Genomic DNA, 25,490 nt, shown 5'->3' on the forward strand with positions numbered 1-25,490 from the left:
AGGAGGAAAGATAGCCCTACATCTCAGGGGAGCACCACATCTCAACATGCACTTGAACATTACTAGTGGCGACCCAGAAATTGCATTCTCTCTAGTGAAACAGGGCAGAGAATATGTTCAGGTGACAATAGGGCAGGAAGTGATATGACGTTTGTACGTGATGAGGTACTCATTTTTCTAATATAAAATGTCTATGAGGAGAGGAATTAGGTCCAGTATTTACAACAGCTTTTCATAAACATCCCCAAATTCCAGGCACAAGACAAAAGGCATGACTCACAGCACGGTTGGTGTCCATGGCTGGGGAAGTGGCCCTTGTGAAGATTGCTTCCCTAATGCCTGAGAATGGCTCTTCGGAGATCTGTAGGAAGCTGATAATGAGGTATTTCACTCGATTATCACCAGTACAAATCTGGTTTTTGATCAAGAGCATTTCCTTAGGCTAAAAATGTCATATTTCCAGAGTTTGGCTTAATTTTTTTTATGACTAGATCATGATAGAAAAGACCGAAAATGTGGAAAAACAACATGCATGAATAACTGTCTCCTTTGAATTTGAGTTGTCATTTAAGTATGCAGGAGGATTATCCTGGTGGGTGGGGCTTGAGTTCTCCCACACACCATAGGCTTCAGAGGGCGGATCTTGCCCACAGTGTCCCTGGTCAATGGGTTAGGGGAGGTAGAGGATTCTCCTGTGTGGGTAGGTGGTGATGTGCCCATGAACTTGTTTAAAAGCCCACCCTCTGGGACCCCATTCTCGGAGGCACCACTTGGCCACAAGCGGAGTTTGTGGTTTGCTTGTTTATAAGCTGTGCAGGTGATTCTGAGGAGGTGATCTTCAGAATGATTAAGAGAAACACTGACAGCATCCAGGCAGCTCTGCATATTGAAAGGAATTGGAGGGGAAGAGTTTGGTTGAGCAGCTAAGAGGCTGGTGAAGAGGCCCAAGTCCCATATTGGGGTGCTGTTTCTGCACCTGATCCCAGCTTCCTACCAGTGCAGAATCTGGGAGACAGCAGTGATGGCCCAAGGAATTGAGTCTCTGTCACTGTGAAACTGGGGACTTGAATTCAGTTTTCAGCATCTAGTTCTGATTGTTGTGAGCACTTTAGGAGTGAAAGAACAGACAGAAGCCTTTCTCTCTCTCTCTCTCTCTCTCTCTCTCTCTCTCTCTCTCTTTCCCTCTCTCTCAGGTAAATATAAGAACCAAGCTAACTAATACAAATTCATATGGAAAAAAAGCACCACAAAATAACAGGTGTTGGTGAGGAGTGGGGAAACTGGAACCCTTGTCAGCAGGAATATAAAATGGTGTAACTCTTGTAGAAAATAGCATGGCAGTTCCTCAAAATGCCATAAAAATCACCTTATGATACAGGAACTCCACTTCTGGGAATATAGTAAAGGAAACGAAAGCAGGATCTTGAAGATGGATTTACATATTCACATTCACAGCAACATCCTTCACCATAGCCAAACGGTGGAAGCAACCAAGGGTCCACCATCAGATGAATGCATTCACAGAATGTGATTTGTATGTACAGGGGAATATTATGCAGCTTCTAAAAGGAAGGAAATTCTGACACATGCTGTATTATGGATGGAACTGGAGGATGTTACGCTAAGTGAAATAAGCCAGACACGAAAGGACAAATGTTCCCATCCATGTGACCCCTTGAGCCATCAAATTCATAAGAACAAAGTGGAGTGGTGACTTTCAGGAACTGGGAAGGGGGGGAGTGGGGAGGGACAAGGAAATGAGAAACCAGTGTTTCATGGGTACAGAGTTTCCTTTGGATAGGCGAAGGAAGTTCTGTAAATAAATAATCACAAAGGCTACATGACAGGATGAGTGTCCTAAATACCCTGACCTGGTTACATTAAAAGTCATTGAGATGGTAAAACTTGGGCTGGTATTGTGGTCCACTGGATGAAGCCACTATTTGCAACCTCAGCATCCAGTATTGGAGGGCTTATTTGAGTCCCAGCTCTTCTATTTCTGATCCAGCCTTTTGCTAATAATTCCAGGATGGAAGTGGAAGATTGCCCCAAGCGCCTGGGCTCCTGCTGACTGTTAAGGGAATCAATATGGAGTTCCTGGCTCCTAGCTCAATCATGGCCCAACCCTCACTGGTGTGACTGTTTAGGGACTGAATCAGCAGATGGAAAATTTCCATCTCCACCCCTCCCTGTCTCTCTGCTACTCTGTCTTACAAGCAAATCATCTTTTTTATTTAAAGAAAGCAGATTTTATGTTTTTTATATATGTAATTTGAGGCCCATAGTGATACTCCCTCACTGGCTCTTCCTTCCTTTCTTTTTTCCCTTTTAATTTTTACAGTAATATATTTTAGGTTTTTTTTTTTTTTGGCACAGGCTTAATCCTCCACTAAATATACAACAAATAGAGCATAGAAAGACTATTGTTCCACAAGAGTGTTGACAAAGGCTATAAACAATAATCACTTCTCCAAATGTTAGTGTCATTCATGGGTTGATTCCATATCTTAGATATTGTGACTTGAGCTGCTATTTAAACAATTAGCAAACTGGTTATGTGTATCTTACCACAATTAAAAACAATAATTAAAGAAAGCATTTTTCTTATTTCCCATAAAGAGTAAGGACATTATTCAGAGAATAAATATTAGCTGTATAGCTTTCTGAGACAAAACTTGCTTAAGGCATTCAGGATTTGTAGAAGTCATAGGGTTTGCTCGAGATCAATTAACTGGTGTAGCCAGGATCCAACCCCATGTCTTCTGAGGGCCCGTCTGGCTCACTTCTGCTTGAATGTGAGAGATAACAGGAAGGCAGTGTCCAGGCAAGTCTTGGGTTTCATGTGTGGGTGGCAGAAAGAAGGGGTTTTGCCGCAGGGGAGTATTGCTGTGAAGGGGAAAGAGAGAGAGGGGAGGCTGGGCTTGGGAGTGATGCTTTGGAGCTGGCCTGGCTTGGCAGGCATTGGCTCATCAAAATGCAAACAGAATAAGCTGAATGGGGAGATAGGAGGGACAAGAGCTAAAGTGAGGACAGTGAGAGCTGAGAGTCAAAGGCAGGACCTAGAACAACGCTGACACTGTGTTCTGGAGGCAGGTAAGGGGGAGAAGGAGCAAGGGGTCACCATGAGCCCAAGACAGAGCCTGTGACTTCAGGCTGTGATGTGGTGTGCAGACATGCCATGCTGTACCTAACCAGCAGTGCCAGACACCTGTCCCTGAGCTTTAAGAAACATACAACTAGAAGCAATACAACCTAAACTTATGTTAAAAAGGATAATAGAATAAATGCCAAGAGTCTTCAGAAATTTCACAGTGGGACAAGTATTTGGTCCAATGGTTAAGGTGCTACTTGGCACCTTATGTCACAGTCCCTAGGTTTGAGTCTTGGCTCAACTCCTGATGTCAGCTCCTTACATGCACAGACCCTTGGAAGCAACAATGACAGCTCAAGCTATTGGGCCCCTGCCATCCTTGTGACAGACCTGGGTCAAGTCCAGGTCTTTCGTTTCAGCCCTATCCAGTTCTGACTATTGTGGGCATGATGGCAGTAAAACCAAAGGATGGAAGATCTGTGTCTGTTTCTTTCAAATAAATGTAATTAAACAAAGAGAAGTGAATGGAAATGTGTGTTTTGAAAAGACTGATGGATTTTATGTACCCGGGTACATAGCCAGAAACAGGTGTTTGTTATTATCCAAGCATCGTGTGTATGCCTTATATGTGCTGTACTTTCACAGGACTGACCAAGTGTGGTAGGTGTGCTTACACCAGCAGCCGTCACATACATCAATTCTGTGTTATGTCTTAGCATCATGATGGATAATCTGTCAATGGGGTATGCATTTTCAGCTTCATTATATTCTTTGAGGATGACTGTCATATTCGTGGTCTGTCACTGATCCACGTGGAAGCACATGATACTTTTTACACAGCATGTTTCAGGCTCATCACTATGGAGTCTTCAGCTCAGTTATGTGAAATGAGCAAACATTACAATGTTCAGTTCACTGATGTAGTAAAGTGAATGGCAACAGCTTTGGTCGGTTATTGTTGAGTTTCTTATATAGGTAACCTTCAAGTTAAAACACTTAAATTACGTATTCTTTCACAATCAAATATCCAGAGAGAGAAAGGGAGAGCACAGCTTCTCTTTTTAAAAAATTATTTTTGATGATGTTTGTATAGTTGATTAAGGTGGGAAGTGTCGAGGATTAGAGGAAAGTGGGCGAGACCATTATTTCCACACCTTCTCCCTGTATCTGGAGGAAGGGGAGAGATAAGGGGGAAAGCTGCACACATCCTCCCAACTGCCTCAGTTCCTGGGGATGGGGAATGGCCATCTGATGTCATCCCAGGGTCCCTGGTGTGAAGCATGTTTCGAGGGTTCTGCTCAAGTGGTTTCGATAGTTCTGAAATGCTGTCGATCTCACAGACCCAAGGATGAGGAAATCATTCCAAGGTGCATTAGCTGACATAGTCCACCTTAGAATCTATCTCCATCTGCCCAGAAATTTACTGTCAAGCTTGGCTGGGGTAGTGGACCAATTGATTCTGCCCTCCATCCTCTGCTATAGTATCAGATGTCCTCCGCAGGCCCCAGTGGACTGCCATATCCTGCATGTACATCCGGGCATGCCGGGCACTGCCCTGTCTTAGCCACTGAGGAGGCCCGGTTCTGACACATGCACTCCATGGTCAGACCACAGATCCTGCTATTCTCCCCATGGTTGGAGTGTTGAGTCCAGCAGTTCAGCTGGAGAGATCCCCAAAGAAACTTCATCTGAGGTGATCCCAGACAGAACTCTTGTGTGTGCTTGCCAGTACAGGGTCAGACTCAGTCTATCACCCATTTCAGCCTACGCACACATTAGCAGTTGCAATTGCTGTCAGTTCTGTCTCCAGCCCTATCTCTTACATACAGTAATGCATGCTGTAGCACAGCCCAACCCTGCCCACCACACACTCAGCCCTCACATACGCCAGCGGGAACTGCAGCTTAGCCAGAATGAGCCCCAATAACTCCTACCAGGCCCACCCCCAGCCCTGGTTTCTGTGCTTGCCAGTATGTGCAGCAGACTGGTCCAGTCTGTCTAACATCCTATTCAGCTCTTGTACACATCACTCTTGCACTGGCACTGAAGTCCAGTTCAACTCAACCAGCCCCACTATCTAACCCACACTCATGTTGGCGGGTGCGACCACTTGTCTAGCCAGGCCTTACCCCACCCTGGTTCTTGTGTTCACCGGTGGGAGTTGCAGCCTATCAGGCAGGAGCCCAGTTTCCCTACAGGGCCCACTCCCAATCCTGGACCTTGCACTTTCCAGGTGTTTCTGCAGTCTAGCTTGACAGGATTTGCTCCCAGTCTGAGCACTTGCCAGCTGATGCTGTGGGAAAGCCCAACCAGCCTGCCCTTACTCTGGATCATGCAGTCATCAGTGGGCACAGTCGACTAGCCCAGCCCAGGTCTCCCTCTGATCCAGTTCACATACAGACCAACAGGTGTTGTAGCTGTGGTCTGTCCCTGGTCCTAATTCTCATGCTTATCTTACGGGTGGGTACTGTGATCTAGCCCCTCCACGCAAGCCCCCAGCCCTAGCTTTAGTGTGAGTTGGTGAGTGGCAGTTGACAGTGACCATACTAGCTTGCCCAGCTCAGGTCTCCCATGGTGCATTGTTCTGACTCAGGAAGGTCCTCCTCTAGAGACCGCTCCTTAAAACTGCTCAGTCTCAGAATCTTGATTGAATTTGAACTGTAATACTACATCAAGGTGGAGGAATCCACCAGGGGGGAGGGGTGTGGGAAGGGGTGGGGAGATTCCCAGAACCTATGAAACTGTCACATAATGCAAAATAATTAATAAAAAAAAAAAAAACTGCTCAGTCTCAGCCCCCTTACTTATCTGCCGGTACAGTGGCCTTGTCGATGCAAGTCCCTCAGTAGTCATTCCCAACCTGAAACATACTCCTTCAGTGATCCTCCCTCCCACACATTCTAATACCCTCTTCCATGATCAACCCACAGTCCCTGTGCCTGGGATCACATTGGTTCTGAGCCCAGACTTCCAAAGCCCAGTCTTCTGATGGAATGGTATGCTGGCCTGGAGTTCTGCCTACCCACTAGGGTTCCAAGCTTCCAGCATGTGTACTGGCCTGGGGCCTTACCCCTCTGTACACCCAAGATCCAGGCCCATTGAACATTTCCCAAGTCCAGTCCACCAGCACACCAGGCCAGTATGCTAACCAAGGGCTCTCACCTTGCATCCGCCCTTCCCTCCCGGGATCAAGCGTATGGGGAAATCTCCAGGCTAGTTCTGTCTGCCTGAACATGAGTCCCAGGGTCCCCACACACCCCACCAACACCATCTCACAGGTACCTTGCAAACCTGCACCCCCCAAGCCTCCACAAACCCATTGCAAAAGGTGGGAGCCACCTGGGCATGCCAGTGCAAAAGTCCATAGCTTCTCTTTACATGTAGAAGTTGAGCTGGAGAATCCTCTCTTATTCTGACTTACATGAACTTATCTCCATGCAGCTGCTTTGTGAACTAACGGACATCACTCATGCTTGCTTTGGGCCCTCCTCCAATCCTATGATGCCACATGTTGCTGTGTTTTTAACAGGCAGATTTGAAATCAATGATAATAGCACCATGATTGTAAAGACAAAGAAGCAGAACTTACAATATTTTCATTGTGCTGTCCAATGTGATGGCTTGGATATCTTGTGTGTACTTAACATGTGAAAGAAGAGGGGGCAGGCATTTAACCTAGTGATAAAGATACTTGCAGCCCATGTTGGAGTGCCTGGGTTTGATATCTGGCTCTATCTGCTGATTACAGCTTCCTGCTAGAGCATACGCTTAAGAAAATGCTCAACCAGTTGAGTTTCTGTCGCTCATGTGGGAGACCAGGAATGCTCTCCCATCCCCAAGCTCCAGGGCTGTTGCAGGCACTTGGGCAACTTCTCTCTAAAGTCTCTCTCTCTCCTCCTCAAGCAAATTCAAGATTAAAAGTTTTAATGTGAAAGAGGGAAATCATCTCGACTATGAACTCTAGTGTTTTTGCTAAGTATAAATTCTAGTTAACACCTAAAATGATAGTTTAATTCTATTGTTCTATGAACACTTTGAGGTCCCATTTATTCTGTTTGAGAGATTCTTTGCAAGGAATTGGAGAAGCTGCCAGATCATCCAGCATCTCAGGATTTTCTCTGCCAGCCTCTCCCCTTTTCCTGCAAGAACACGAAAGACTTTAGAAAAATCAAAGCCAGGCCCCAAAATAGTTTCCTTTCTCAAACAGGCTAGAGACCCAAGATTTAAAGGGAGAAACAGATCTCAAAGGAAGTACTTGTTCCAAGGAGTTCATAGAAATGCGTGTCCATTTCTTCAAATGTAGCTTAAAATTTGCAGTTGAGGAAACTGATCATTTAAAATTCATCACTAAAATATTTCTGGATTCTGGCACACATTGTACTTTTTCTTAGACAAAACTGACCATTGATGTCACAATTCTATAGTTTCCTTAAATTTTATTATTACATGTGACACAGATATGTAGCCATATACCCAATAGTAACAAACATCTTCCATACATATACATATATATATATCAGACATTTTAAGCTATATCTTTATGAACACTTATTAATCTCGTTCTATATGTGTTCAATTTATATCTGAACTCAAACAGTTGTTAGGAGAGGTTTTTGGAAGAAAATTCTGACATACAAATGTAATGTATTTTCATGCATGTTGATTGAATGGTTTCCACTCCTTTGCAGAAAATTCATTTTAAATGCTGAAAATAAGCTATTTTTGGGCCCGGCGCGATAGTGTAGTGGTTAAAGTCCTTGCCTTGCACGTGCCGGGATCCCATATGGGCGCAGGTTCTAATCCCGGCAGCCCAGCCTCCACTTCCCATCCTGCTCCCTGCTCGTGGCCTGAGAAAGCAGTCAAGGGTGGCCCAAAGCCTTGAAATCCTGCACCCGCATGGGAGACGTGGAAGAGCTCCTGGACCCTGGCTTCGGATTGGCTCAGCTCCAGCCATTGTGGTCGCTTGGGGAGTGAATCATCACGTGGAAGATCTTCTTCTCTGTCTCTCCTCCTCTGTATATCTGACTTTCTAATAAAAAATAATAAATAGCAATCTTTTAAAAAAGAGAGAAAATAAGCTATTTTCCCTTAAAGATTAAGAAGTATCCACTTTCCCAAAATTTTAAAGAAAATAGCTCCTTATAACATAAGACAAGCAGACAAATACAAATCATGAAAAAGAACTAAATGTGACTTAATATTATTTTCTCCTGAGTAGGAAATTACCCAGGGTCTGGGTTTAGTCCACTGCAAGCAAAGGTTCAAACACTGTGTAGAAAAGAATGTTCAGGAATGCTGGCATTGACTTCTGGAGCAATGGAATTAGATTGAAGGGTTCTGGTTGAAATCAACCCGTCCCAGGAGGTTCTGGACCTACAAGTATATAACCAACTAGCCAGTCTTGAGTTTGCAGAGAAAAAATAGTCGACAAAGCCCAAGACAAAACTGGAGTTACTTCAGTGACCCCCTTCTGGTCTTTATAGAACCTCTTTATGTCATATACTGACTTCAGTTCCAAATCTCCCCTCTGCTTTCTATAAGAATCTCACAGTGGGCTTCTAGAATGTTCTCATGCTTCACAGCCTGGAGCCTGGAACAAACAGAGAATGTGATGAAAGCCCCATGGGTCCTGGTATTGCCTAGTGACATCTTCCAGAGTTTTGGCTTCAGAACAGCCCTCAAATTCACATCTAGTCTCCTGTGGTCTGATTGGTGCTTAGCTCTCCCTTAAGATTTTACTGTAGATGAGACTCCCAGATAAGGGCAAAGACACTGCTCTTGTACAATTCACTAGGAGCTGATGGGAGGCAGGAAATGGATCTGAGAGCTGCGTGCTGATGCTGTTCTCTCTGACTTCATGGAAGTCTCCTTCTCAGTCTCTGAGAGCTTCTTGCTCTTACTATCTAAGATAGATATTTGACTCAGGTAATTTTTCTTCATAGGACTCCTAGAAGAAACAGGACAGGCATAAATATACTAATGTTTTGTTGAGTTTCTGTGAACAATAGCAATTACTGGTACAGAAGAGTATCTGAGACATGTGTTATTCATTTTTTGTATCAATATTGCAAACATGATGATGTTGTCAGAGGTTTCCAAGTCATTGTCTGTACCACCCTTGATGAGTGAAACTCAAGTCAAGGCAGCTGGACACAGTCAAGACAAAGTGTCATGGCTCGTTAGCTGATGTTAATGATGAGCTGAAGAGCAGTAATTGGAGAAGTAGAGTGATGGCTCAATGGCTAAATCCTTGACTTGCATGTGGCTAGGATCCCAAATGGATGCTGATTTGTGTCCTGGCTGCTCCACTTCCCTTCCAGCTCCCTGCTTGTGACCTGGGAAAGCAGATGAGGATGGCTCAAAGCCTTGGGACCCTGCATCCACATGGGAGACCCGGAAGAAGCTCCTGGCTCCTTTCTTTGTATCAGCTCAGTTCCAGGCATTGTGGCCGCTTGGGGAGTGAACCAGTGAACAGAAGATCTTTCTCTCTGCATCTCCTTCTCTGTAAATCCGCCTTTCTGATAAAAATAAAATAAATCTTTAAAGAAGTGATGATGGGATTTCAAAGGTTGGAGTCAACTTTGATCAGAGGATCTGGAGTTCACAAAGCAAGGCTGTCATTGCCAGATCCTCCCTAAAGGGGCCACTGGCCTCCCTTTAGGGTGTGTCTCCCATGGCCATGAAAAGCTTCCATCTGAGGATGACTCATCTCTCCATCTGCTCTGTAAGAACTTTAGAGTAAGGGCTTCTCTTCTGCTTTTCCTGTATTCCTCGTGGCAGAACACTCTGCATACAACAGAAATTCAATAGAATAGATTCCCAGCTAAACTCACCCCATTGTAATTTCCATTTCTAGTTATGACTGTAATAATCCCAAAATCTTTTTTAGTTTGTGCATAAGGAGCAAACAGGGAGAAAATGAAACTGGAGGTGCTGGGAGCTCAAATAAGGAAGAAGTTCAGATTTTAATAACAGAATTGGATGCCTGACAAGTAACTTTCAGTTTTATGTGAGCCTCTAGGCCCTTCAACTGTTCAAGGGAGAGCCACAAGGTGACAGTGAGTTAGCCCAGACAACTGCTCTGTAATAGCCATTAGAAACTACTTCATCAGGGGGTCAGTGTTGTGGTGCAAAGGATTAAGTTGCTGTTACATCAGCATCCCATGTTGGTCTGCTGGTTTGAGTTCCAGTTGGTTTCTTCCAGCTCCCTGATAATGCACCCATGACGTCAGCAGATGACAGCCCAAGTGTTTGGGTCCCTACCACCCACATAGGTGACTCAGATGGAGTTCCACGCTCTTGGCTTCAGCGATCGAGTCTCAGCTTCATTGCATCATTTCAGGGAGTGAGCCAGCAAATGGAAGGTCTGTCTTTCTGCGTTTCTCCTTCTGTCTGCTATTCTGCAGTTCATGTAAGTAAATAAATTTTTTTTTAAAGAAGAAAAAGAAACACTCCAGCAAACCCCTCTTCCCCACCCAAATTGCACACTCGCCCTTCCCACTAAAGAGCCAGTCACTATACTTCAGGAGGTCACGCAGCCTGAAGGAGCTGTAATTGCCAGGGTCATGTCCTTGAGATACTGTCCAATTATTCTTTGTAGGAGGAAAAATCTGAAAGGTAGAGAAAAAAATGGATCTGGAGATGACTTTGAGACAGAAATCTGTATGTAGGGAATGTCCTAAGGCATGGGCTTAGGTGGCTTCGGGAGGGGCAAAACAAACAGGAGGGGGAGCTGAGTCCTTCCAGGTTTCTGCGAATCTCTGGATCCAGAAGGGCCTTCTGGAGTGGTTCTGCATTGAGGCAAGGGGTCTGGGACTCTTGTATCCTGTTGTGAACTGAGTTGTGTTTCCTCGGAACTCCTATGTTGAGACCCATACCCCCATGAGTATATTAGAGGCAAGGCCTTTAATGGGATGGCTTGAGTTTGAGTCACCAAATATTTTTTCAGGGGCAGCCCCCTTTGCACCCTCTTTCAAATGAGAAATCCAAGCTCCATGAGCAAAGCCAGTGGAAACAAGAAACAGAGCTACATGCACATTGGAAAACTTCATGGCACAAATGGGAATCGAGCTGTGCCCATTATTTCAAGGCATAAGCAACAGTTCCAGAGAAAAATGTGCTGCAGGTTACACAGCTCAGCAACATAATTCACTCAGGAATCTAGGCTCTTCCCACTTTGCTCTGAATTCTCGGCTGCTTGTTTATCCAGTACTTGCTCTCCTTGTGATGACAAGATGCAACAGCAGCTTTAAGCTTCACCACCACACAACTTCTACAGGAGAGAGAGAGAGAGAGAGATGGAGATGGGTATGTTTCCGTGTTTCCTTTTAGCTGTGGAACATCCTGCCCTACACACTCCATAGTTCAGGATCACATCAGATGTCATCATTGAACTAATCCAAACAGGAGCAGAGTGATTGGATAACACTAACAACTCAGCTTCTGGGACTGAGGATGGAGGGCCATGGCCTTGAAGTCCAGGGCTGGTGAAGAAGGAGAAATAAATGAACAAAATTCAAGCTCTGACAACAAGGTTAAGAACAAGTGCGCATGATAAGGAGCGTGGAGAAGAGAGGAACTCATCAGCCCTAGCCTCCCTCTTTAAGTTTTCAAAATGTGCAATTTACTGATAATATTTTCTAACATTTGGGCCTCGAGGACAGTTGCTTCCAGTAAAGTACGACCTCTGACTCCTCTGATACCTTGCTCCCTGCCAGGTCAATGCGTGCTTCTGTCACGCTTGTGGGGATTATTACTGTTTAATAGAAATATTCCACTAGATGTGTTTTGCAGATTCAGTGTTACATATTAAGAGGAAATGCTGCCGCTGCCAAGGCATGGATCCTGGTAGCTAGTTTCAGTTCTATATGAGTTGATCAACAAGCACTCATTACAAAGGTCTGAATTTTGACTGTTGAAGGGCTAAAATATAAGTCCACCCTCCCCCCAAGAATTTGTGGAATAAAGAAATAAAAGTTGAGTTCAGGGGAAGACATTTGAAATATTAAGATGCAACTTGAGATGCCCCTTGAGATGTCCCATCTTGGAGTGTCCAGGTTTGAGTTCTGACTCTACTTCCAATTCACTTCCTGCTAATGAAAACCTTAGCAGAAAGCAGGTGATGGTTCAAGTAGTTAGATTTCTGCCACCCATGTGGGAGACCCAGACAGAGTTAACAACCTTCTGACTTTAGCCTGGCCTTGCCCTTCTATTGTGGACATTGTGGAGTGAGCCAGTGGATAGAAGATCTCTGTCTCTGTCTATATTTCAAACAAGTAGTAAGTAAATAAGTTTAAAAAGAGAGAAAACCTATGTTCATTTTGGTATGACAAGAACTTGAGATCCATGTGTATGAAGGAGTCTTCAACAAAGTTCACGAACAATATATGTTATTAAAAAATTACAAATGGATGCTTTTATTGGCATCCATTTTTAATTCCATTTTTCCACAAATAGTTTGAAATACCCTCATAAGCAACCAATAGCATAGAGAAAAGGAGCATCATTCAAGGGGTAGAAATCAAAGAAAGAGGACAGGTATGGTAGCCATTTTGGGGCTGCTGGGAGAATGGAATATTTGATGTTTAAAGGTCAAATAAGACTGAGAAGAAATGCTGTGGCCACCATGTGGAAGCCCATCACTCAAAAGTTAGGAGGACAAGTACACTCCTACTGCTGTCCTATGCTTCTACAAGGAACCATCCTGGCAATAGCCTGCACGATTATAGAGACCCTCATATCAGTCTCCCAGGTACACCTGCTTTCTTGACACAAATAGTCACACATCCCTTTCACTCTCAGAAGCACGCAGGTTTGGAAGAGAAATTGCGTTTGAGAAGGGTTACCCTACCCTTCCTCTCTGTCTTCTGATTGCTAGCACTACCCATTGGTTGTCCTGGCCCCATTAGTTAGTTCTCCCTCATAGTGCCACTCAAGAAGCCTTTGTTGAATTTGTCTGATCAGCTTAGGGAAAGATAAAATTTCACTTTTGTTGTGATCTAATTCTGACATCAAAAACAGCTACAATGAAATCTTGTTTACATTTTGAAAACTCCTATTAAAATACTTCACAGCATCCTAAGCTCCAAGCTTAAATGCTGTTAGGGCAGTGGCATGCTACCTAACATATCACTTTCTCCAGACCCCATTAGCTACAAACATTATTTTCAGTAATTATTATTGCTATTTTTAGTTTTATGCTTTATTTCAGCTGTTTTAGTTCTTTCAATAGTTTCAAAACATGTAAAAAGAATAAATTCCCACTTAAAAGCAGCATTCAAATTCTGTGACTATATCATGTATAAGCTAACATTTTCAGCTACCAATGACAAATATTAACTCCAGGGTAAATTCAGGGGAGATTGGTCTTCAATCTTGAAATGGAAGAGAACTGGAGAGTTAATTTTTAAAACCGCCACAAACACACACCCAATTGTTTGAATCAACAAACAGGTTTAGGGAGGACGATTTTTATCAATTGGGACTGTTGAAACTGCTGGCCCAAGTTGACAATTATAAAGCGGACTATCCTGTAGTCGCTTGTATTACGCTTTTACCTTCTTCACTGACAGTTTTCCCCTACTGTGTGTACCTTGTGCAGAGCACTCCCACTTCCACTGTCTTGGGTAAACCACTGGCTAGACAGAAAACAGTAGTGAAAGATAAAAGTGTGATGGTTGGGGCCCGGCGGCTTGGCCTAGCGGCTTAAGTCCTCGCCTTGAATGCGCTGGGATCCCATGTGGGCTCTGGGATCCCATGTGGGCGCTGGTTCTAATCCCGGCAGCTCCACTTCCCATCCAGCTCCCTGCTTGTGGCCTGGGAAGGCAGTTGAGGACGGCCCAAAGCTTTGGGACCCTGCACCCACGTGGGAGACCTGGAGGAGGTTCCTGGTTCCCGGCTTCGAATCAGCGCAGCACCGGCCGTTGCGCTCACTTGGGGAGTGAATCATCGGACGGAAGATCTTCCTCTCTGTCTCTCTGTATGTCTGACTTTGTAATAAAAATAAATAAATCTTTAAAAAAAAAGTGTGATGCGATGTTATGTATAACATGTTATGTTAGGTATGTTATATGTTGTGTATAAACTAAAATTGAAATGTCAATGAGGTGGTCGCATTTACTTTTACCATATTGGTTACTCATTACTATGTCAATTAATTCCATAATGATGTAAATTTTTTGCTGATGGTATGTTGGAGCTTTTAATTGATCGGGATGATATTCTGCTGGCTCTGTCTTCAGACCAGAGAGGGTATACCTAAGAAGCTGTTGAACTTGACTGGACAATAAGATGCTGGACTCTATGTTTGGTATATGCTTGCAATGGGGGAATCTCAACTGAACTTGAACTGTGGTTATGCAACAAGGTGGAGGAATCCACCATGGTGGGAGGGTTTGGGGAGGGGTGGGGAGAATCCAAGCACCTACAAAACTGTGTCACATAATACAATGTAATTAATGAATTAATAATAATAAATAAATTTTTAAAAAAGTGTGATGGTTGAGCTGTGTGCCCAAAAAGGCAAGTGAGACTCTGAATACTCAGAAAGCACAGAATGTGGCTTCACTTGCCAGTTTTTGTACCAGTTAAAAAGAGGTCATACTAGAATAATGCAGATCCCAACCCAAAGTGACTGACGTTGTCCTAACAAAGACAGAGGCCGAGCTGCACACGATGACTCCGTTAGCCCAGGGACACTGTGAACGGCCAGCCACCACCAGAGAAGGACATGAAACAAATGTTCTCTCTGAGCCCTCCAGAAGGAAGCAGCCAGGCAATTTCCAGGCTGGTAGAGGACAGTGAAGATGGAAAGAGAAGACAGGAACACACTTGACAGGTGAATGGATTCTGTTCTGCTGTCTGCTGTTGCCAGACTGGATAGCTGAAACTGATCATTTGAGGTATGTGCTCTGAATCTGCTTATTAAGTCCTGACTTGTCCTCTCTGTCCTTATAAAAGTGCCTTGCTAAGTCAAGTTAGTGAAAATCATTCACCATGCACATCTGATATCTTCAACATCTTAGTACCTGCCTTTAGTGACAATCTGCTAAGTCAGGTTCATCAGGAGTCCCTTATCCTTGATGTTTCCTCCTAGTAACTTTCCAACCACAAATGCCAACTCATTTCTTGTAGGTGCTGGAATTGAACCTTATCTGTCTCCCCCACTGCAAAAGACTAATGCAGTTGCCTTTGACATATTACTACAGCCTCTTCTGAATACGATCTGCCCACCTACCTTTTATAAGGATTTATTTGAAGGGCAGAGAGACTGGGAGAGAGAAGGATCTTTCATTCGCTGCTTCACTCCTCACATGGCCATGATGGCTGGGGCTGAGCCAGGTCGAAACCATGATCCAGGAACTTCATCTATGTCTCCCACATGCATGCAGGGGCCCAAGGAATTGGGCCATCTTCTGCTGTGAGCTGGATCAGAAATGGAGCAGCTGAGACACAATGGCTTAACCTGCTGTATTACATAACAATATCTCTGCATCTCTGTTTCTTTTCCTTTTCGTTCCCTTCCTCACTCATCCTCCCCTTCCTCACCTCGTCCTTCTCATCGTCTCCTCCCTCTCTTTTTTCTCCCCTCCTTCTCCAACTCCATCCTTTATGTCTGGAGCTTAGCAGCTCATCTCTTCCAGTTTGCTTAATCATGTCCTGAGTACAACCACTGCTCAGAATCAGCAAGGAATTGGTTCCAGGACCCACAAGGATCCCTCAATCCTCAGATATTCAAGCATTTCACAAACCCCAAGACAATGTAAATGCTAAGAAGGTAGTTGTACTATATTGTTTAGTTTTAAAGAGCATACTGTATTGTCCAGGGAAGAATGCCAAGAATAAAAGTCTGTGCATGACCAATACGGACTCATTTTCTTCAAATATTTTTCATCTACAGATGGTTATGTGTACAGGAACATAGCTCACAGACGGGGGGGCCAAGTGTACATGCCCAGCCTGTTCTGGGTGCTCAAAGGGTTTCTGCAAACAGTGTCTCCTGCCGAGCTCAGAGGGAAATAGAAATGAAATCAACCCAAATGAGTCAGACTTGCAGTGAACATTGACAAGATCAATCCTGTCTCCCTTCTTTTAACAATACCCAAGGGTGTGGTTCCCCCAGGGATCTGAGCCTGGTCATGTGACTGCCCTGTTTTGTAACAGTGAGCAGCACCCTGGCCACGGGACTCCTGCAGTAATGACAGAAACAGCTGGGTGTGGGAAGATCAGAGTGCACTGTGTCCTCCGTGGCACGCACAGGCTCTCTTCTGCATCAGCTTCCTCCTCTTTCCTAGACTCTTCCCTTCTGATAAGAAGACTCAGGAGTGACTGGGCTCCAGGGAGGACCCTTCCCACAATTCCCTTTTGCCGGGATGAGAAGGCATGAGGGCGGATGCATGCTTCCAAGAATCTCACCGTCACTTTACCTTGGGTTTCATCTTCCCGGTAACTTTAGAGGGTAGGCCTGAAGTTTGGGAGTCCCGCTGTCCTAAGTCTGGTTGTAAACAGGTTTGTTTTGGCAACCCAAAAGCTCACCTCAATTTCCCTGCTTCCCTTTGGAACACTTGCTTCTTCATTTCTGACAGGAGCTATTTCAGATAAAGGACTGTCAGGTGCTTGTCACTCATTAGTGTCTGTCCTGTCTTATCTTGGATTACCTGGCATAAGTCACATGATTGCTGACTCAACTTTAAAACTTGTAAAACCACCTAGAAGATATCAACCTTTGGGAGGCTCTGGGGTGTGTGTGTGTTTCCTCTAAAGCCTTTAATGACTATGAGTGGTTTTTTTATAGAATAGTTTTAATATCTCTCCCTCTTTTTTCTTTTAAACACATTCTGATCATAAGTGAATACACAGTCACTGTTCGGAATGTGGGGGAAGAAAGAAGCTTACAGTGTAGACAACGCTTTTAAACTTATTTATTTATTTATTCATTTATTTATTTATGAGACAGCCTAAGATACAGAGGAGAGCTCCCATCTGTGGGTTAACTCCCCAAGTACCCTTGATAACTAGGGCTGGACTGAAGCCAGGAGCCAGGAACTGAATCAAGTCTCCCATATAGCTGGAAGGAAGCTAAGCTACTTGAACCGTTATCACTGTTTCCCAGGAGCTGGAGATGGGAATTGAATCCAGGCACTCGGATGCAGAATGTAAGCCTCTCAACAGGCCGATTAACCACTAGGCCACTTTCCCCCATCTATGGTATTTAATATGCAAATAAAACTTGTTAGTAATGCACTCAGAGACAATTGCTATTAACAGCTGATATATTACTTTCTGGGCTTTAAAAATATACATTCAGATATGTACTTTCTTAAGCAAAATTGGATTATATTATCTAATTCTGTTGCCTGTTTTTCTCATATGTCATAACATGAAAATTTTCCTTGTATCTAAATTTCCTGTAAAAATACAATATAACATAAATAGATAAATAGGTAAAGATATATATATATCATGACTATCTATATCTATATATCATGCATGAACTATATGATGAAGACTAGGAAACTGGGAAGATACATTGCAGTATGCATCTCTACTCTCAAATTACAGGAAGACTCCCAATGAAATAGAATACTAGACTATCTACCATTGTCGATACCTACAATGTCATGACACACTAAATAGCAGAAAGTTGGATTTGTGATTGTTCCTAAAGGACTATATTATTGTAATAATATGAGGGAAAATAGTGTGTGTGGGAGGGGGAAATCCCTGTTCCTATGGAATTGTATAATGGAAAATAATAATAGGTAGGCACAGTAGCCTAGCGGTTAAAGTCCTCGCCTTTCATGTGCTGAGAACCCACATGGATGCCAGTTCTAATCCCGGCAGCCCCACTTCCCATCCAGCTCCCTGCTTGTGGCCTGGGAAAGCAGTCAAGGACGGCCCAAAGCCTTGGGACCCTGCACCCGTGTGGGAGACCCAGAAGAGCTCCAGGCTCCTGGCTTCGGATCGGCTTAGCTCTGGCCATTGCGGTTACTTGCAGAGTGAATCAATGGATGGAAGATCTTCCTCTCTGTCTCTCCTCCTCTCTATATATCTGACTTTCTGATAAAAAATAAAATGAATCTAGAAATAATAGTAATAAAAGGAAGGAAGGAAGGAAAGAAGGGAAGAAAGAAAGAAAGAAAGAAAGAAAGAAAGAAAGAAAGAAAGAAAGAAAGAAAGAAAGAAAATAATGAGCTTTCTAAACATAGGTTTATACTATTATGTATATATGTATATGTGAAGTGGGAAAAAGAGAGGGGGAGAGATATTTAGGTCTTTTCAAATTATGAGCAACCATTATGATAAAAATTCAAGAAGCTAAACTAATCATTCCGCCAGCTGGACTTTCTACATACATGTTGCATAATGATTTTAGTGTGCATTGCTAAGTTATTACCCTGGGGAAAGCATTATCAACTTATCTTTAATTTACAGGGTATGCCACTGTTCACTTCAGGCTGGCCAATGAATTTTAGCATCAGCAAAAATAAAATCCTTGCTCATTTTGAATATGAACAAGAGTATCTGTCACCAATGAGGTTAAACATCTTCCCCTCTTTTTCTAGTTGAGAATAAAATTTCAGGGTTTTTTTTTTTTTAATATTTCATTTTGTTTGAAAGGCATGCTTACAAGGAGTGAACCATCTGCTGGCTCATTCCCCAAACGGCCTGAAGCCAGGAGCCAGGAGCTTATTCCGGGTCTCTCACATGCGTGCAGGGGCCCAAGGACCCAAGGTATGCTTCACTGCTTTCTGGTGTGTTAGTGGCAAGCTGGATTGAAAATGGAGCAGCTAGAACTAGAACTGGTGCCCATATCAGCTACCAGCACTGCAGATGGAGGCTTAACCTAATACAACCCAGTTCCAGCCCACATTCCTGTCATTATCCTACATTGACAAATGTTCTGGTACTCATTAATGTCAAGTGGGCAGAAAAACATGGTGCCTTACACTTGGTCTCTTAGAAAAAAATCAGTGTGTCAAATAACCATCCTCCACAGTTCCCTGGGGCATATTGGGAACTAGTTCACTAGTACTGAGCAAAGCCACCTCATGTTATCCAGCTGGGGAAAATTGAGTGAATTGCTTGGAAGAGGAAATGCCAGTTTGGAACTTGACCAGGTTGTCTTCAGTACTTTCTCAAAGGCAGCACAATATGCGTCTGATCAACCAAAATTTGGACTTCTAGCTAAAGATTGCTAAAGACCCAGCAAATGTCAGATTCTGTTCATGGGTCCTAGTTCACCTGTTGGAGATAAAGTGACATTGTAGGGGCCAGTGCTGTGGCATAGTAAGTTAAATCTTTGCCTGTGACATTGGCATCCCATACAGGCACCAGTTCATGTCCCGACTGCGCTACTTCTAATCCATCTCCCTGAATATGACCTGGGAAAGCAGTGGAGAATAGCTGAAGTCCTTGGGTCCCTGCTTCCATGAGCTAGGAAACTCCTAGCTCAGCTCTTCCATAACTCTCTGGGGAGGGATCCAGCAGATTGAAGATCTCTCTGTTTCTCCTCTTTGCAACTCTGCCTTCCAAATAAAAAGAAATCTTTTTTGACAAAAATTACATTGAAGTCACTACGCAAATCAAGTGTGAGTTTCCATCCTACTGCTTGGGAGAAATCCATTCTTCAACCTCAGAACTCTTGCCTTCTTGAAGGTAAAACTCACTAGGTGCTTAACTGTTCCAAAAGTGTTTGTCATGTTTGCTACACCTGTGTGACAAAGAATCTGAGCAGTCTGGCCAGTGAGTCTAAGGTTCCAACCTCCACCTTGGTGACACAGAGGACAGACAGCACAGTGCTTGGGTGCAAAGGTCAGAGCCATGGCTACTCCCCCCTGTAGGATACTGAATTCTGGTTCCAACTCTAGTTAACAGGTGCTTTTATTAAAGGCTAATCAGGCATTGCTTCTAAGGGACCCCAAGCTCTAAGGCAATGGATTGGGATGTGATGTCATCTCATCACTGCTCCTATCTGACACACCCCTATGACAACACAAGCCCTGCAGAAGACTTGTTCAAGGAGGATTTCTTCTTGAAGCCATTATTGTGCATTTCTGTAAACCGAATCTCCATAAGTCCATTACAGCCCAGAAGGTATATTGTCATAACTTAAATCCTTGAAGGAAACAGTCAGGATTTCTGATTTACAAATAAACTCCTTGATCCCTTAACACATTTGCTCACTTTCTCCCTGAAAATGTTCAAATGCCAGTCACCAATGCACCAATAAGAGCATCTCCACCTCCACAAAGTCAGAAAAAGGCTGTTCAACCTAAATACTCTAAACCAAAGTGTTTGCCTTATATCCACATATCTTACAATGGCACATATGTCATTTTTATTTATGATATAAAGTATTGATGATGTATTTGATGACCCCAAAAAGTCAGGACAGATTCCCCAGTCTATCTCTGCTAATTAGACAGGTGACACAACTGACTAATGATTACCAAAAAGATCAAATTTATGATGGAGATGATATTTGCTTTGAACACAAACTATATATAGGCGTTTAAAACTACAGATTGAGGGCATGGTACAATAGCCTAAAGCCTTGCCTTACACATGCTAGGATCCCATATGGGCTCCGGTTCATGTCTTCGTTGCTCCACTTCCCATCCAGCTCCCTGCTTGTGACCTGGGAAAGCAGTAGAGCAAGGCCGAAAACCTTGTGAACCTGCACCCACATGGGAAACCTGGAAGAAGCTCCTGGATGTTGGCTTCAGATCAGTTCAACCCTGGCCGTTGTAAATACTTCGGGAGTGAACCAGTGGGTGGAAGATCTTTCTGTATCTCCTTCTCTCCGTAATTCTGCCTTTCCGATAAAAAAATAAAAACAACAACAAACATACCAAATCCCAAACCTGAAACCAAAGCTTTATAAGCACTGCCTGGGACAATTAAAGCCATTTTGGATTTCAGAACATTCAGATTTCCAGGTTCTTTCTGGATAAAGTCTATGTCAATATTGAGAGGTCCGTAAGGCTCTGAATAAGGGAGTGTCAGTGTGTACTTACGTGGTGCACTGGGTGTGAAGTCCAAAAGAAAAACGTGGACCTGAAGGTAAGGTGGTTGGGTGAGGTTGGTGTGACTTGACAGATGACTCATGAACTTGGATGAGATTACCTGGGGAGGAGAAGAGAGCTGCGGTGAGACCAGGAAAACAGTGTCAACTGAAAAGCAAGCTCACCAAGAAACCACGGAGCTTTCAAAGTGGCAGGAAGTCTGTCCAATCATGGCTTCCCAAAGGAAGAGAACATTTTCAGAGAGGCATCTGTTCAACAGTGTCCAATGCCACAGAGGTCAGGAAACTCAACGTTGAAGTCAGGTGATGAGTTTGTCAAAAAGATAAGATTCAGGCAGACCTGTTTTTGGCAAATTATTGACCAAAGTCATATGATAGGATTGCATTTCTTTTCAACAATTTGTGCTAGGAGCACTGTTCCACTGGACTCTTATCAACGCTGCATTGGCAAAAATCTAGTAAGCTGTTACAGGTGGAACAGGTCTTGTCATCACATCTTACTCTGCAGATTTGGTCTGTAGAGAAAAAGTCATATTGAAATCAACAAAATCTCATCGCTATTGTATTTACTTTGGCTTTTTGCCACTTAAATAAGGCACCTCCCAGCAAAACATAGCTTCCTCCAAATATAATGTGGCTATGGCAGAGGCTTGTCAACTCACTCTCATGTTTTATTAGCACACTGTGAAAACCTCTCTTGACCCATATGATAGGACATTGTTTGGTCTTCACTTAGCTGGGGCATTTCATTTTATATTCAATGCACTTCTTTTCTCATTAGTCTGACATTATCCCTCTGTTTGGGCCTATGTGACTGTAAGCAGAAACACAAACATAGACACAGTAAAGCTTCTAGATTGTTGACATGGAATGCAGAAGTTCAGGACCCTCCTGGAGGACTAAACTTTATTCTAAGTATTTTTTCTCAGAGTCTTTGATGGAACAAAGCCAGGGAAGAGTCTCTGAGGGGCAAAAAGACCAGTTTGTGAATGGGGAGAGCAGGTTTGGTTTTTTTTTTTAGAAGTTTGTGTTGTTTATTCAACAAATGCGTAGTATGTGTCAAGCTATTTTTTTTTTTTTTTTTATAATCTTACTTAGTTGCTTAGGGTACAAAGGGTCAAGGGCTACAGGAAAGTGGGTAATACCATTTTTCCCCTTTATCCGGGGTCAGGGGAGAAACAAAGGAAAATGCCCCACCCAGCCTCCCACCCATCCCAGGTCTCCAACATGAGGCATGCTCTGAGGGTCCTGCTCAAGCAGTTTTGATAGTTCAACAGTTCTGAATTGCTGCCAATCTCGCCGTTCCAATCGCGATGAAACCTATTCAGAATCCACTGGCTGACATAGTCTCTTCATGGTTGGGGTTCTGAGATCAGCAGTTCGGTTGGAGGGATCTCCAAAGTAACTTCATCTGAGATGATCCCAGACCTGATTCTTGTGTGTGCTTGCCAGTACAGGATCCGGCACCGTCTGTCGCCCCAATCAGCTTATGCACGTGCTGGTCGTTGCAATTGCTGGGTCAGTTCTGTTTCCAGCCCTGTCTTCCACTTGAACCAATGGGTGTTATAGTCCAGCTCGATCCTACCCACTTCATACTCGGTCCTCACGCAAACCAGCGCGAGCTGCAGCTTAATTGGGGCGACTCCCCATAAACCCCACCAGGCCTATCCCCTACCCTGGTTCCCATGCATGCCAGTATGTACCGCAGGCTTGTCCAGTCTGTCCCACATCCCATTTAGCTCTCATACATGTCAATGGGCATTGAAGCCTAGTTCAACCCAACCACCCTACTATCCAGCCCACACACATATTGGCAGGTGCTTTTCTGTCTAGCCACCCCTGTCCCTGTCCTAGTTTTCGTGCTCTCCAGTGGGAGTGGTAACTCACGAGGGAGGTGCCCACTATCTCCTTACTAGGCCACTCCCATTCCCAGGTTATGCACTCTCCAGGTGGTTCTGGCATTGAACTTGACAGAATTAGCCCCCAGTGCCAGCCTCTGCTATCTGATGCTGCAGCAAAGCCCAACCAACCCTCACCCACTCTAATTTTTGCTTGCACCAGTTGAAACAGTCAGCCCAACCTGGCCCTTCTCTAATCTAGCTCACATGAGGTCCACAGGTGTTGTAGCCCTGCCTGGAGAGCAGTTTTTTAATGATTTCCACACACTTGCTTTAGGGCTAGTTTTTCCTTCATGTTTTCTTACTGGGTAAAGAACCTATATAATGAGTAACTATGGTATTTTGCTTTCTTTTGTTTCACTCACAGTACTTAATATAGTGACAAATTCCTGTTAACAGTCAGGGCAAGATGAATAGGGTTAAGGCCGCAGCACCCACCAGTGACAGGTGGGATTTGGGGAGGGCTAGACCAGGTTAGGCTGCATCATCTGTGGTCAAGGACCAAAATGGAGGGGTAGGAGGGTCAGGCAATGCCAGGTTGGGTCAGAGCAACCACCAGCATGGGCAAAATCTGTGGCTGGGACCAGGTCTGGTAGGGGAGCTAAGGGGACTCCCCTGTTGGGCTGTGATTCCTACAGAGAAGTGTGAGAGTTAGGACTGGGTTGAATATGGCCGCAGCACCTGGCAAATGTGTGCGTTGAGTCTGAAGGTGTGCTGGACTAGGCTAGGCTCCAGCACCCTTGGGTGTTTGCAAGAGCCAGAGTAAGGCATGGGCCAGGCTGGGCTAGGTTGTGGCACTCACTGATCCACATGAGAGTCAGGTGTGGGAGTCGGCTGAGCGTGGCTGGGCTGTAAAACCCAAACAGTGAGAGCTGGTATGGGTGTGAGCTAGCTGGGTAAGGCCACAGTACGTTCTAATAAATGTCAGGACTGGAGACAGGCCAAGTGAGGCTGGGCCAAGCACCCGTGGTGTGCACAAGATTCACAACTGGGAGCTAGTGTGATAGGGAAGCTTGAGTAACTTCCCTGTTAGGACAAAGCCCCTGTTGGTAAGCATGAGAGCTGAAAGTGGGGCAGCCAGGCTGGGCTGAGCTACAGTACCCTTTGCATACATGTAGGTCAGGTTGGGCCAGTTCCCAGCACCTGATAGCAGGTGAAAGCCAAGACTAGATGCAAGCCATACTGGGTTGGACCGCAATACCCACCAGTTCCCTTTAAGGCCAGGACTTGGAGCTAGCTAGGATAGACTAGACTGCAGCACTTGTCAGCATGAGCTGGGACTGGGGCAGGCCAAGCAGAGCCAGGTTGCAACATCTACCAGTAAATGCCAAGGCAAAGTGAGCCATGCCAGACTGGGCCACAGCACCCATGAGCACATGCAAGATCCAAGGCTGGGAGCCAGTCTGGCAGGGGGATGCTACAGGGGCTCCCCTGCTGGATGACTTCTCCCACTGCTGAGTGTGACAGCTGGGACTGGCCATGGGTTGGTCCAGGCAGGGCTGCAACAATCATTGGCCTGTATGTGAAGGAGAACCAAGTCAGACCAGGCCACTGCATCAACTGACACATGCAAGAGCCAGGATAAGTGCAGGCCTCCAGGCTTTGCCGCAGCATCCACTGACAAGTTCCAGGAATGGGTGCAAGTCATGTCAGACTGGATCACAGTACTGTCTGGAAAGTATAAGAGCCGGGGCTACCAGTGTTCTAATAGGGAAACCGTGGGTACTCTTGTGCTGGACTACAACTCCTGTTGGTGAACATGAGAGCCAGAGCTGGCGGCAGGCCAGGCTGGACAAAGTGGCAGTCTCCATCAGCATATGTGAGGGCTGGGTTGTGAGGTGGGACAGGCTGAGATAAATCACAGCACATATAGGCTTGTACAACAGCCAATGGGATACAGAATGGATCCAGGTAGTCTGCTGCACATCCCTGCATGTACAGGAACTGAGGCTAGGGGTGGGCCTGGTGGGGGTTATTGGGGGTTGCCCCAGACAGGCTGTAGTTCCCGCTGGTGTGTATAAGGGCAGGATTTGTGGTAAGCTGGATTGGGCTAGGCCATAGTATCTCAGTTTGCACAGGACATGCGACTGGGAACAGAACTGACCAGGCAACTACAAGCACCAGTACGTGCACAGGCTGATGCAGGTGACAGACTGAATTGGACCCTGTGCTATTTGGTACACACAAGAATCAGATCTGAAGTCACCCTAGGTGAGGTTTCCTGGGGGAACCCAGAACTGGACAGCTGGACTCAAAACTGGCCACAGGAAAAATCACAGGATTTATGGTCCAACCTTGGAATGCATTTATTGGGATTGGGCTTCCTCAATTGTTGGTGCCTGTGCAGTAGACGGCATGCCCAGATGCACATGGGGAACGTGACAGTCAGCTCATCTAGGCCTGCAAAGAGTATGCCAACTGCCATGCCAGAGGGTGGAAATTAGAACAGGTTAGGCAACTCTCCTGGCCAAGCTTT

The 25,490-nt window shown here is 44.7% G+C and overlaps 1 protein-coding gene and 1 long non-coding RNA gene across 2 annotated transcripts in view; one reads left to right on the forward strand and one right to left on the reverse strand.

Moving 5' to 3' along the window:
• Positions 1-25,490, forward strand: part of SLC46A3 (solute carrier family 46 member 3) — an 81,899-nt gene that overhangs the window by 34,471 nt on the left and 21,938 nt on the right. The gene's annotated exons all lie outside the window — the stretch shown is intronic.
• Positions 1-25,490, reverse strand: part of LOC131481588 (uncharacterized) — a 50,271-nt gene that overhangs the window by 22,201 nt on the left and 2,580 nt on the right. The window contains exon 2 of the long non-coding RNA XR_009246428.1: positions 21,109-21,217. This is a non-coding gene — a long non-coding RNA (uncharacterized LOC131481588). The remainder of the gene's footprint in view (positions 1-21,108; positions 21,218-25,490) is intronic.

Source organism: Ochotona princeps, chromosome 12 (genome assembly GCF_030435755.1).
Source record: "Ochotona princeps isolate mOchPri1 chromosome 12, mOchPri1.hap1, whole genome shotgun sequence".
Classification (NCBI taxonomy): domain Eukaryota; kingdom Metazoa; phylum Chordata; class Mammalia; order Lagomorpha; family Ochotonidae; genus Ochotona; species Ochotona princeps.